The sequence below is a fragment of the Lactuca serriola genome, chromosome 9, assembly GCF_051521515.1.
Source record: "Lactuca serriola cultivar US96UC23 chromosome 9, Lser_US96UC23_V15, whole genome shotgun sequence".
Taxonomy (NCBI): Eukaryota; Viridiplantae; Streptophyta; class Magnoliopsida; order Asterales; family Asteraceae; genus Lactuca; species Lactuca serriola.
In genome coordinates, this window is record NC_136416.1 from 73,430,440 (window position 1) to 73,445,896 (window position 15,457).

Below are 15,457 nucleotides of genomic sequence, written 5' to 3' on the forward strand. Positions count from 1 at the left end.
TGGGAGATGAGAAACTTTCCCCATTTGGTAAATTCTTGACCTTTCCACATAATTAAGATCAAATCCATTATTGCTAATAATAGAAACTTACAAACATCAATTTTTCATACACGCCATTGCAAGGATAAATAAATAATATAAAATCAAAATTTATTTTATTGCAGAAAAAAATTTGTCCTTACAATGCAATTTAATTGAAAAACTATGTTAATACATATTTCTTAGCAATCTTATTCTAACTCCAAGTAGTAGCTCAAGATTCTAATCTTCAAGTAATGCGATCGAAATCGATTTCTTCACGATTAGATTCCACTCACTTCTTCCCTTAAGCTTCCTCTTTTTTCTTCGATCCTACAAGACATCGAAATGTAATCTTATCACATCATGTATTAAGAATCTAGAATAGGAACTTAAAAGAGTTAGTTAATGGATTTTACCTAAAGCAGAGCCATACGTTTTGACTCTCCCATCTCTTTGATCTCTTCGGTAAATAGGGCAGCTTTGTCTCTAATGCCCCTTCTCTTGGCAATAAAAACAAATTAACTCTTTTGGAACAGCACACGGAACTACTTTTGACTTTGCCTTTCTCTTATGATCAAATTTTTCGATCATGGAATGTATTTCGTTGCCATTGCCTATATCCATAGAGGTCTAGAAGGCAGATCCACCAATCAACTTTGCTTTTCCAGTGTGCCAAATCATTGCTGATTCAGCAGCAATAAGCATATAGGTGAGATCAATGAGGGTTACGTCGTGGTTCATCATATAGTACTCTCTTACGAACTCACTATATAAGTTAGGAAGTGACTGAAGAACCCAGTCAACAGCCAGCTCCTTACAGACAACAGATCCCAACATTCTTAATCTATTAATGTGTGACTTCATCTCTAGGATGTGTGCATACACTGACTTTCCTTCTTCATGTTTACTTGCCAAAAGGGCTTGAGTGAGTTTGAACTTTTCAATCTTTTGAACTTGTGGGTTAGGGAGAATAATAGGAGAAGGTGGAGGAAGTGAAGCATGATCTCGTGTTCCTCGATCGAATCGTGGAATATCATCTTCATGTGAAAAGCTTGTTCCACGGGATTTGGGAAGACCATAGTTGTCATACTTTGACATCTACAAAATGGGAGAAAAATTAAATTCAAGTTAATTGATTGATTGAGTCCTTAATAAATCACCCAAATGAGATATTAAGGCTAGGACCCAACAGAATACTCTACAACCTAGAAAAGGGATGTTGTAATCTAGTTGCAGAATATTTGAAGGTAAGTGAATGACGATTCACTAATTTCCACCATGAAAAACGAAAAAGAAATTTAAGTTTTAAATCTATTGAAAATTCCTAGATCTTTTGAGATTCATTGAAATTTTCAATGGCATGTTTAAATCTCGATATGCCCCTCTAGTTTGTAGCTGGGATACCGAGGATCACAAAGCGGGTGTGAATAACCATGCAAACTTACATGGTGCCCCCACATGTTACAGTCATCTATTCGATGTGCCGATTAACCACACACGCTCCACCGAACTATGACAAACATTGAGTCACCCTTTGCTACCTTTGATTAGAACCATTTAGTGTGCTGGTTAACCACACACGCTCCACTAACGTCTTCGCAAGGGCACAAAGTGTAATTTCATGGAATTGCATCAATTCACTTTTGCCTAAAGTAACTAAGATTGAGAATTTGTAAAAGCATTTACTTACTTTTGTACTTCATTATACTTATATTGGAAGGTTTCTATCCTATCCTACCTGTTCGGCTAACGACCCTCCACTAGTCAAGAATGCGGTGGGTAAGAGTGGATACCCATTCAATCGCCATTTTATAGGCAATTTCGTTAAACACTCCTTATAGACCAGCTGCGTGAATGATGCGTACTAACGGTAAGACTGACTTTTTTACTCATACATATATAATATTAGACTTTTAATGATATACTTTTAAAAGTATTTTAAAATACAAGGTGGTTAAATTTAATAATTATACTTTTAATTTAATTAAATTGTAAACCAAAACTTTAATGGATTTATTAAATCTCTCTTAATTATACACTTTAATTAATTAATAAAGCCATAAGGGTGTGAGTTGAACTTTTTCAAAACAACACTAGGGTTTCAGAATTTAACATTTCTAAATTAAACTATTAATCAAATTTTAAATTCCAAAACTTGAGGGCAAGTTTTGAAACATTTCAAAACATTAGGGTTTAACTTATTTATGTAACATCCCAAAAAAATACGAGCCAAAAATTTAGTTTTTAAAACATGTACTTAGCAAAACATTTAGAAATAAATCATTCAACAACCATTTCATTTCACAAAAGATGTTGCATGTCAGAAAACATTGTAATAATCATAAAAATGTCAGAGTACAATCTCCCAGGTAGATGTCATAATGCGGAACAAAAGCAGGTGTGTGTGTGATGTACCGCTACCGCGCCAGCTCCTTCCCCTTCGACGAAGAGGTACCTAAAACCAAAACTGAAAACTGTAAGCACGAAGCTTAGTGAGTCCCCCCATAATACCTCATACCATGCAAGCATACAACATACAGCTAAAAGGTACGGGCCTCGCCCTCACTCAGGAAGATACGGGGCTTGCCCACACTCTGCTAGTCGGGAGATACGGGCCTCGCCCACACTCCACTATCTGGGAGATACGGGCCTCGCCCACACTCCACTCTCGGAGAGATACGGGCCTCGCCCACACTCAGCCGCTAACCCATAATATACAAGTATCACACAGACAATGAGTATAGACATCTCTATCATACTGGCATATATCATAATCAACTCAACCAAGAGATACGGGCTCGGCCCACACTCTAACACTAACATCTCGTCTATACGGGCCGACCTTGGCGCCTTAGACTCGTTACTACTGGAAGGAAACTCACCTCAAAGTCCCTGCCGATCTGTGTGGAAACTGACTGTCTGCTGCTACTGCCGCTCCGGAAATCCTCCGGCTATAATTCCCACAAAACCCTTAGTCAAATACTGTTAACCGACTTCAGGGTAAATTGACCATTTACCCTTACAAATCAAGAGTCAAGTCACAGTCAACTGCAAGTTGACCAGACTCGCCGAGTCCCTTTCCCTTAGTCTGACCATAAATCCGTCTCTACTCGTCGAGTTAGACGTAGACTCGACGAGTTTTCCTTCTATACCCAAGGCCAATAGTCCTTCATCCTACTCGCCGAGTTGTATGAACAACTCGCCGAGTTCATCTTCATCCGATGAACACTTTATGCTATGACTCGCCGAGTTGTATGAACAACTCGTTGAGTCTGTTCTTGATCTAAGAAGGTTGCCTTGAACACGCCGAGTCATGTAATCGACTCGCCGAGTGACTTCATGAGTGAGTCTAGCTTCCGACCCACTGAGTCACACCTAATGACTCATTACTCCCAACCCGCAAATGCGAAAAGGGGGAAACTCGGGGACTCGCGACTCGACTCGCCGAGTCAGATGAACGACTCGCCGAGTCGGCCACATGCAAAAACTATACACGTGATTCTGCTTGGATCCAACTCATGCCATTCATAGATCTGGGTTCTTAGGGCAGGATTTTCACGTAAAGTTTCCAACTTTACGTGTAGAAATGCATAGAATGGGGTTTAAGGGCGAAATAAGGTCTAAGAAGGTAGATCTAGGACATTCAAGCAATTTACTCCCATAAAGGTTATAGATCTGAGCTTCTGGAGCTCAACCATGACTAGATCTAGTGGATAATCAACCTATTACGAATTCTACTTCATGCACAAGCTTGGAAAAAGGTTCAAGAAGAGCTCAAAGGTGCTCTAATGGGGTTTTAAGCATACAAATAGAATGGAGTAGAGATATACCTCAGAGAACTTTGAAATAGCACCAAGATATCTGGTGTCCTTCTCCTTTTCTTGCTCCAATCTCCTTCTTCTCCCAAAAACTTCAAGGAATCACTCTAATCACTTCAATCTCACAAGAAACGAGTTAGGGTTTGATGTAGGGCGCTCTGAGGGTGAAAGGGGGCGAGCTTGGGCCGCACAAGCTAGCTTAAATAGGGGCAAACCCTTGGAATTAGGGTTTCATTAGACAACGGTGACTCGCCGAGTCGCCAACTTAAACACGCTCCGGATCCTGTCTCTACTCGGCGAGTCGGACCTACAACTCGCCGTGTCCAAGGCTAAAAATGAAAAATGCAAAGACAAATTTTACGTACCAGAAACCAGGTGCTACAAATCTCCCCCACTTATTTTAGACTTCGTCCTCGAAGTCTGTTGCTCGATCCTGAAACAGCTCGGGGTAATGCTCCATCATTTCTTCCACCGGCTCCCAAGTCCACTCGGACCCCTTTCGGTGTTGCCACTACACCTTCACTAACTTCACCCTCTTGTTCCCTAGATCCTTCGACTTCCGGTCGAGGATTGCGACTGGGCGCTCAATGTAAGTCAGGTTGTCATCAACCTGTATATCCTCTAATGGCACCACCGCTGAATCATCAATGAGACACTTCCGCAGCTGGGAGACATGGAAGGTGTTGTGGATCTGGCTGAGCTCGGCTGGCAGATCCAGCCTATATGCCACCTTGCCCACCCGGGCTACAACCCTGAACGGACCAATGTATCTCGGGCCCAACTTGCCCCGCTTCCTGAATCGAATGATGCCTTTCCAAGGCGACACTTACAAGAGAACCATATCCCTGACCTGGAACTCCTGGTCTGATCGACGCTTGTCGGCATAAATTTTCTGCCGACTCTGCACAGTCTGAAGCCTGCTCCGAACCTGCTGGATTCTCTCGGTCGTCTTGAGCACCACTTCGGTGCTCCCCATGACCCTCTGGCCAACTTCACCCCAGCATATCGGGGTCCTGCACCTTCGACCGTACAACATCTCGAATGGAGGACGGTCAATACTCGTGTGGTAGCTGTTGTTATACGAGAACTCAGCCAAGGGAAGATAGGTATCCCAGCTGCCACCGAAGTCTAGCAAGCAAGCCCGCAACATATCCTCCAAAGTCTGGATGGTCCGCTCACTCTGACCATCCGTCTGCGGGTGAAAGGCGGTGCTAAAGTGCAGACGAGTGCCCAACTCATCATGAAACTTCTTCCAAAACCTGGAAGTGAACCGCACATCTCGATCCGATATCACTGACACTGACACCCAGTGCCGTGCCACTATCTCCCTGATGTAGATATCGGCCAACTTTTCGGCCGAGATACTCTCCTGAAACGGAATAAAATTGGCGCTCTTGGTCAATCGATCCATGATGACCCAAATCGAATCCACTCCTTGAGCCGTCCGGGGAAGCTTTTTGATAAAATCCATCGTAATATCCTCCCATTTCCATAACATGATATCCAACGGCTGCATCTTGCCGTGCGGTCTCTGATGCTCGACCTTGACCTTCCTGCAGGTCAAACACCGCTCGACGTACCATGCCACGTCCCGCTTCATGCAGGGCCACCAATAGTCTAGACGAAGATCCTTATACATCTTCGTCGCCGCTGGATGAATAGAGAATCGGGATTTGTGCGCCTCCTCCATCAAGATCTGGCGCACGCCTCCAAGATATGGCACCCACACCCTGCAGTGTAGTGTCAATAACCCCCGGCTATCATAATCGAAGGAGGTGACTTGACCCACTATTCGCTCACTCTTCCGATGTTCCTCCTTCATAGCCTCCTGTTGAGCCTCCCGAATCTGCTCCAACAGGGGAGCCATCACAGTCATCCTCATGCAAATATCCCTGATCGGCGCCGCCTTGCGGCTAAGCGCATTGGCCACCACATTGGCCTTCCCTGGGTGGTAAAGGATCTCGCAATCATAATCCTTCACCACGTCCAACCACCGACGCTGCCTCATGTTCAGATTCGGCTGATCCATGAGGTACCTCAAGCTCTTGTGGTCCGTGTAAATGGTACATCGAACCCCATAGAGGTAATGCCTCCAAATCTTGAGGGCGAAAACCATCGCCCCCAACTCCAAATCATGTGTCGGGTAGTTCGCCTCGTGAGGCTTCAGCTGCCTCGAGGCATAAGCAATGACATGCCCCCTCTGCATTAATATTGCACCTAGGCCTGAGATCGACGCATCACAATATACCACAAAATCCTCTACGCCCTCGGGCAGGGCTAAGATCGGCGCCTCGCACAATCTCTGTCTCAGAATCTCGAACGCTGCCTGCTGCTCAGGCCCCCAATGAAAGACCACGGCCTTCCTAGTCAACCGTGTCAGGGGTACGACTATCTTGGAGAAATCCCGAATAAATCTCCGATAGTAGCCTGCCAATCCTAGGAAACTCCGAATCTCGGATGGAGACTTTGGAACCTCCCATCTCATCACGGCCTCCACCTTGGCCGGGTCTACTGAAATCCCGTCCTGGTTGACGAGGTGCCCAAGAAACTGCACCTCGTGCAACCAAAACTCACACTTGGAGAACTTGGCGTACAAGCTCTCCCTTCTCAAGGTCTCCAAAACCTCTCTCAGATGCTCCTCGTGCTCCTCCTGCGTCTTGGAATAAACCAAGATGTCATCGATGAAAACTATCACAGACCGATCCAACATCGGCCTGCACACGCGGTTCATGAGGTCGATGAACGCGGCAGGAGCATTGGTGAGCCCAAACGGCATCACCACGAACTCATAATGGCCATAACGCGTCCGAAACACGGTCTTCTGTACATCCTCCTCCCTGACCCTCATCTGGTGATAACCGGAACGCAAATCGATCTTGGAGAACCAAAATGCTCCCTGCAACTGATCAAAGAGGTCATCAATCCTCGGGAGTGGGTAACGGTTCTTCACCGTTACCTTATTCAGCTCCCGATAATCTATACACATCCGATGCGACCCGTCCTTCTTCTTTACAAACAGGATCGGGGCTCCCCAGGGTGAACTGCTCGGTCGAATAAACCCCTTATCTAGCAGCTCCTGCAGCTGTGTAGACAACTCCTGCATCTCGGGAGGAGCCAACCGATAGGGTGCCTTGGCTATTGGAGTCGCACCAGGAACTAGATCGATCCTGAACTCCACCTGGCGCTCCGGAGGTATTCCAGGAAGCTCCTCCATGAAAACATCAGCGTAGTCTCGCACCACTGGAACCTCGCTCACCGTCGCCTTACCCGTCTCCCGGGTATCCATAACATACGCGACATACCCCGCGCATCCCTGCTGAAGGTAGCGCCTAGCTCTCACTGCCGAACATACTTCAGGCCCACGCTGTGACCTCTCGTCGTGGATCACTAACTCTCCCCCACTCGGGGTCCTAATCTGCACTAGTTGCTGTGCGCAATCTATCACCGCCCCATTAGGGCTCAACCAATCCATGCCTATAATTACCTTGTTCCCCCGCAACGGGATGGGAACTAAATCCACCAAATAGCGCTCCTCGAAAAGCCTCAGGACACAATCCCTGAATAATGATGACGCTCGCACCGATCGATCATCGGCAATCTCCACCTCTAAAGGGCAATCCAACATGCCCGAAGGCTCAGTAAACCTCTTGCTAAGCGCAAGGGAAACAAATGATCGGGTGGCACCCGAGTCGAACAACACCTGGACAGGAATACCGTTCACATGGAACGATCCTAATGCATATACACATAGCACATATCAATATCATAACATCATAAAAATAAAGTAGAGGGAAAGAATCATACCTGTCACCACATCGGGTGCGGCGCGTGCCTCCTCTGCCGTCAGCTGAAACGCCCGGCTCCTCACCACTGGAGCCTCTGCCTTACCCTGCCGGGCATCTGTAATCCGCAGGGTAGCTGGAGCCGGCGTTGATGCTGCCAACTGGGGGCAATTGGCCTTCTTGTGGCCCCTCTGGTTGCAGTGGAAACACAACAACTCAGATGTCTGAATAACCGAGATAGGAGTAGTACAATCCCTGCTAAAGTGCCCTGCCTTGCCGCACTTGTAGCAGCCTGCTGATCCCATCCTACATGGTCCCTCATGCGTCATGCCGCATTTCCCGCAGCGGCCCGGTCCTCCTTGGCCTTTTGGCCTCCCATCTGATCTTTTGGGCTTCTTCCCCGAAGCCCCAACCACCTGTCCCGCCTCTGCCTTCCTCTTCCAAATGTGCTCTAAATCAATCTCCCTTTCCCTCGCCCTAGAAATCATGGACTCCAGGGTAGGGCAAGCTGAAAAGCTAACATGCTCCCGGATGTCAGCCCGTAGCATGTCATGATAACGGGTCCTCCTCATATCCTCATCACCCGCATACTAGGGCACCAACAATGCCCTCTCCCAGAACTTGGCGGTGATCTCCGCCACAGTCTCCGTCGTCTGCCTCATATCCAAGAACTCCCTGGCCAGCTGCTGAAGCTCGACAGCCGGCGCGAACTCTGCCCTGAACCTGGTCGCAAAGTCCGACCAAGTCATAGCCTCGACAGCCGAGGCTCCCAATGAGTCCCCCACGGACTCCCACCAATCCCTAGCTCGATCTCGTAGACACCCTGCTGCGAACCTCACCTTCGACCCCTCAGGGCAGAAGCTAATCATCTGTGCAGACTCAATGTCTGCAATCCATCGTCTGGCCGCTATGGGGTCCTTCGCTGCATGAAAATCTGGCACACCATTGCCCTGAAATTCCTTGAAGGACAGCGTGCGAGATCCTGACTAGCCAGATGCCATGTCGCTCCTGAATGCCCAGAGGCGATCCTCCATCAGCTCCAATATCCCCTCCTTGATCGACCCGAAGATGATGGGGGTCGACTCAAGGATGCCTCTGGTGATCTCAGACGCGATGAACTCGCGTAGCCCCTCATCTACTGGCTCGGAACCTGATCCCGAACCCGATCCCTCTCCTGTACTGCCTACTGCTGGCCTCGATCGTAGTACCACCATTCTGAAAGACAAAAGAAATAACAACTGTTAGCGATACTGGTACCTCTGGAGGAATCACACTCACTGCAAGTTCCCTGGTCTTATCTTAGCATTCCTCGATTCGGGTATGGATCCTCTGCTTTCAGTAGTACCACTACTAGAAAAATAGCCTTTTACGACGTGCAAATTACAACACTCATTAATTTATGTTACGCAAACGAGAGTGACATTAAAAAAGTGTCATCTCTTCAGAAAATTTAAGGATTTAGGTCACGCATTATTGCGTGCCTTTAAATTAGTGTCAAAAGAAAAAAAAAATTAAAAACACGGAGGGCGCTGTACCTTAAATGCGCGCCCTCTATATGTGTCGCTTTATAATTTTAATGAACGCGTGTTCCTTAGTTACAAGCGGGAAAAGAAAAGCCAAAAAATTAGAAAAGCCCGCTACCCTCCCTGCCCTAAGCATTTTCACGCATCTTTCATTCTCCTCACACTGTTGTGCAACTTCTCAATCAAAGATCGAAGGTTACGATTTCATCTCCATCTCCCGACTTCATCATCTCAATCAAGAAAAAGGGCTTCTGATTTCCATTCATCTACTTCATCGTTGCTGTAATTTCACCTTCTTCATCTCTCTGCTGTTATTGAGAATACTCGCCAATAGTTTTCTTATTCCCCACTCGATGTTGAAATTTTCAGAAAAAGCCCTAATTAAGTATTATACTCTCAAGTCTCAATATTAGAATCCAAATATTAATTCTCGTTTGTTTCTTATTCCCCACAGATAAAAAGAAAAAGGGGAATTAGAATGACGAAGGTAGCGGGAGTTTTGGTCCGGTGGTCGTGGTTCATCTATCAAGAAAGGAAGATGGGAACGCAAGCAGCCATGGTGGCTCGATGATGGAAATCAATCGAGAAAGGGGAAGCACCTCTGGTGCGGGATCGATTTGACAAAAAGAGAAGGGAGAAGCAGCGACGCTTCTCGCCACCATTACCGCCGCCCAAACTCCAACTCCAACACCACCGTCACCGCCACCAGCGTCCGATTCCTGCAACGGCGTCTACTTATCCTACACTTACACATCCGGATCCAAGCTCCCACCAAACCGAACATCAAATCAACCCTACCGCTTCGAATCAACCCTCAGAGTCCTCAATAACGCCGACGAAGAGCTTAAATCATGGAGGGTGTTTGTCGATTTTGCTGATGGGTCTGCTACTTTTCCAGGTCCGGTTGGAAACGGCACCGTTTTTACTGGATTTCCAAGTGCTGATCTCAAGACTGCTATTGAAACTGCTGTAGATGTGAATCAGATGTCGGTTGAGGTCGATTTTGTGGGTACGCAGTTCAGAGTCAACTCGCCCGCTGTTCCTATGTCTTTAAATATTTCTCTAGTGAATGATGGCTTTGTTTGCCCTAGACCTTCTATGCAAGGTAAATTTCTCTTTATTTATGCTTTATAACCTTACTATATCTTACCATGGATGAAAAGGATTATGATAAGAGATTGCCCTGTTTAATAATTTTTAAAAACTATCCTTTGACTTCGATGTCTACTATTTGAGTAGATCAGTGGAGCGTTCTTATAGATCTGATCTTGGTTTATATGTGGTCGTATCACTGAATAAACTTACTAATCTGATCTTACTCGAAGTGGGTTATTTTGAATTGCTTGAAATTTGCCATGGTCGAACTTAGTGTGTGCTTGAAACTTACATTACTTTCTTGATTTCAATTGTTTGAACGTTTCTAATCAAGGGTTCTTTGTTACAATCTACTTGAATTTGTTTCTATTTCTTTAAAAAGTTTGCACTTTGTTACCTTCAAGCAATTAATCAGCAAATTCTTTGGTAGTTCCATCTTCCATGAATAGACAATTTTATAGATGTTTGACTTTCTTGAAATGGTTTCTTTTATTAATTGCTTAAAAACTTGTAGGATTGAACTTTTCATTGTGATGTAAATTTACCTAATTTTAACATCTTTAAAATACTATCTTGTTTTTAATTGCTTGACCAATTCATTCAAGGGCTCTTCTTGATTCATTCTTACTTGAATGAAGTCTATAATTGACTTTCTTGAAATGGTTTCTTTTATTAATTGCATAATGTTCCTCCCTCCATTTTGAAGCAAAGTTGTGAAGCTTTCTAGATGCTGGAAAATACGATCTGAAACCCACAGCCCCCTGCATCGATTTGATTGCTTCAGCATCCATGGAATTCAACAAGTTGGTAGTCTTACTTTTTATGATCCACATGTATCCTTCACCCATCATGCCCAACTCTTTTGCCCTGGAAAAAAGATGGGCTGTTAGAGAAGGCTGTGTGTGGACGACAAACACCATGGTTTGCATGGTTTGAAGCTTGTGAAGGTCTTCCCCGACTTGTTCTTTGCTGGCAGAGGTCGAAATTAGGCTAGAGTCCTGCCAGACAAAAGAACATAAACAAATATATAGGTGTTTAGTATATGGTCTCATGATAGCTCGTTGTTGACATTTGATTATTTTAATTATGCTGCCATGGAAGATCAACATTGACTGGAGAAATAAATCCAGGTCAGAGCTCTTGCGAGCTATCAGCATCTATGCCAACCCCTAATGATTGGCTAATTGTAAGCATGGATCAAAAAATGGGTTAGGTCTCGTTACGCTCTGGTTACATGGTCGTGATTCATCAACCTTGTACCTAACGATCGGCTAATTGTATGCTAGCATCATCATTTGACCAAACCTCGGAAGTTTTGACTAAAGTGATTAAAGACGTTCTTTTTTTGGGTTAGTTTGAAAAAGATAATCGAACTTTGCTCGTGAATCTTCTAGATTGCTCGTGAATCTTCTAAGTTTTGGTCCATATAGCTTGTTCCAATCTACATTTTTAGTTTAACTTTTGATTTTTAACATGGCTAGTCCATATATTTTCAAAAACTTGCATTAGTTTCACCATATCCAAGACCCCCTCTCTTAGGATTTGTCCATGTGGAAGATTGCAGGATCCATAAACTCCAAATCACCACCCAGAAGAGGAATTTGACTCGTCACTTGGTATTCCATTTATTTGATGATTATTTTATTACTTCAGTTGCTAATGCTTCAAAATTATTAGTTTATGACCTTTTCTTATCCTTTTAAGTAATAAATCTTTTAATATATTATCTAAAATTTAGGAGTAAAAGTATAGGAAATCCCTAATGAATTTCTTTGATTTGTGTAGCTTACCTGGCCATGTGTATACGAATTTATCATCATATATTTCAATAACTATATAAAAAATTTGATGTCACAGGATCAAGAACAGGAAATTCTACCAAAATCAGTATGCCTTCTGCAACCAGTATGTACAAATTATGGTTTTATATCCTTGTAGAGTTGTAGGCACATGTTACTGATCACATTTACACATTTAGTAAAGTTTGGATGTTATCTTTTTCAGGCTTTTAACAGCCCCGGCTACTCCTCTCTTCCCTTCACTGGAATCTGAATCACATAAAATATTCATGAATCAGAATGGAGATTCTAAAGATCATCATCCAAATGCACCAAAATTTAGAGTAAGAACCACTATTAATGAAGGTATTCTACTGGGCTAGGATGCTTGTTGTTTGGATGTGGAGCCATGGAAGAACTTGGACCCTTCCGTGTTAACAGTGATGGAAAAACACTCTACCCCAACCACTATGCATGGAACAATGGTGACAAAAATTCCTTTAATTACTATGTCCCATTCACATCACTTATAATCTTAGTCCCTGTCTTGCTGGTGCATGCCTAACCCTATAAAACCTTTGCTTTTGAGGTACTAACTGTTTTCTCCTGGAATTTTTTTTGCCTGAGATTTTTTGCTGCCAGCTATCCCTTCGGGACCACTCTTATGTATTATGTTAAAAGCACCAATTCAGAAATTTGCTGATTATGTAAGTCAGCTTTCCTCTTCCTTTTTGCTTTTTATTATTTATGCCCCCTTATGCCACAAATCTCTTTATTTATCATACTAAATATGCAACCATCCCTTATTTTACTCCTATCTTGTTGTATAATTCATTCATGTCAGCTGCATATATGTTGCATAAAATAAATTGGTAAAAGTAGACATGTGAATTATGCATCTGTTATCTCAAATCTTACATTTATTTTTATTTATGTTATTGTTTTTTCCAGCTTTTAGGTGTTGGTGTCAAGCTTGTTGGCAATACAGTGTGGAGTACCCTCTTTCATCAATTCTTAATAGTGATGTCACGTGAGAAATCATTTTTCTTTTTGTTAAACAAGTCTTTATTATCATGTATTAGGTCATACCATGGGTAAAAACAGCCTTGCCCCTGGTTCCGGGGTTGTCACAAAATACTTGACTTTTTAACTTTGTTTGTGGTTTCATTTAGTAATAATCCTTCTGAGGGGGTGTTTGTTGGGCTGCTTCTTTCAATGTCATTAACAACAGTGGTAAGTAAAATCTTACTACTATGAACCTCTTTTGCTTAAACCTACCTTATTGACCTGTAGCTGATTAAACATTAAATTAATTATGCAGGTTTTGAAGTTTTTGATGGAAAAGAATAGTGTTAATGCTCTTCATAGAAAAGTATGTTGGTATTTTAGGAAATTTGGCTAATAATTTAGTTAATTATATAAAAAATGTTGAAATCTTACATTTGTCTACTATTGGAATGATTATTTGTAGTATTACATTTGTCTACTATTCGAATGATTATTTGTATAACATTAACTTTTGTGCAATGCACTGTATTATTTGTATATGGTATTTTATTTTCCATTATGTGACATAAAATGCAAATTTAATATGAAAATAAGTAAATCCATAAATAATTTTTTTTTAAATTTAAAATTACGATACGCAAAAATGTGTGTCATCTTCATTTATGACATGACCTTTCTTGACAGGGGCTTTCTTGATACGCACTGCGTGTCATTAACACGCGCGTCGTAAGGTTACGACACGCGAATGCGTGTCGTCTTCCTTTATGACAGGGCCTTCCTTGATACGCATTGCGTGTCGTAACCGCGCGTCGTAAATGCGCGTCGTAAATGCGCGTCGTAAATGCGCGTCGTCTCTCTTTATGACAGGGCCTTCCTTGACACGCATTTGCGCGTCGTCTGAGCGTTTTACGACGCGCAATGAGCGTCGTAAAAGGCCTTTTTTCTAGTAGTGTACGGGCCCATACTACCTTCCACATCTATCCGTACCTTCTCCAAGGACTGCCTTGACTCCACCAGGTCCCTTTCACTATCGCTGATCTCTGCTACTCCTATCCTAGGCTTACCCTAGGAAACCTCTGACTCCACCCAACCCAGTCCTCAGCTGCTGAAGGCCTCTTGGTGATGCCAATTAGCTATTACCTGAATATAATCACATGTGACAAGGCTCGGATAATCCTTCGAGTAAGGGACTCATCCCTATCACAGTTAGAACTCAAACAAGAGCTATGCAATAGGGTCAAATCCAACACTCTGAGATTATTCAACCCTGATCACATGTGACTTTAACGTATTCACCTAACAGCTAACTCCCATCACTTCAAAGCCCACATAGCACAAAGCAAACAACATTTGGACATAAGGAAAACAATCTCAAGCAACTCTATCCTTGTAGGGAAAAACTGAACTAGCTAACAATGCTAAACTCGCACTATCAGGCATAACCTAAATAGGCCATCCTACTGCTGTATACTCAATTCTAGCATTCAACTTTTCACACACTAAAGCACATAAAGCAGGCACATAAGGCATCACTCCTAGATCCTTAGTCCTATTCTAGCATGCTGTTCTACTGAAACTGATAAGTATAACATAAGCTTGTATGGGTACTTTGGGGAATACTTACTTGAGCTTGGCCGGTCGCGCACATCACACACTTCGTTCTTTCTTAGAACCCTTTACTAGCTTTTTAGAAAACATTTTCTTTTTCCAAAATCTTTTAATCCCTCGATTTGAGTTCAAACACCCCCGGAGGTGTGTTCGAATCCCTCAAACCAAGGCTTTGACACCAACTTGTAACATCCCAAAAAAATACGAGCTAAAAATTTCGTTTTTAAAACATGTACTTAGCAAAACATTTAGAAATAAATCATTCAACAACCATTTCATTTCACAAAAGATGTTGCATGTCAGAAAACATTGTAATAATCATAAAAATGTCAGAGTACAATCTCCCAGGTAGATGTCATAATGCGGAACACAAGCAGGTGTGTGTGTGTGATGTACTGCTACCGAGCCAGCTCCTTCCCCTTCGACGAAGAGGTACCTGAAACCAAAACTGAAAACTGTAAGCACGAAGCTTAGTGAGTCCCCCCATAATACCTCATACCATGCAAGCATACAACGTACACCTAGGAGGTACAGGCCTCACCCTCACTCAGGAAGATACGGGCCTTGCCCACACTCCGCTAGTCGGGAGTTACGGGCCTCGCCCACACTCCACTATCTTGGAGATACGGGCCTCGCCCACACTCCACTCTCGGAGAGATACAGGCCTCGCCCACACTCAGCCGCTAACCCATAATATACAAGTATCACACAGACAACGAGTATAGACATCTCTATCATACTGGCATATATCATAATCAACTCAACCAAGAGATACGGGCTCGACCCACACTCTAACACTAACATCTCGTCTATACGGGCCGGCC

At 43.5% G+C, this 15,457-nt stretch overlaps 1 long non-coding RNA gene across 1 annotated transcript; it reads left to right on the top strand.

Moving 5' to 3' along the window:
* The first annotated feature begins 12,565 nt into the window (after positions 1-12,565).
* LOC145075003 (uncharacterized) lies at positions 12,566-13,535 on the top strand. Its single transcript, XR_013692243.1, has 3 exons — positions 12,566-12,724; positions 12,969-13,250; positions 13,339-13,535. It is a non-coding gene; the product is annotated as an uncharacterized LOC145075003 (long non-coding RNA).
* Positions 13,536-15,457: the final 1,922 nt, after the last annotated feature.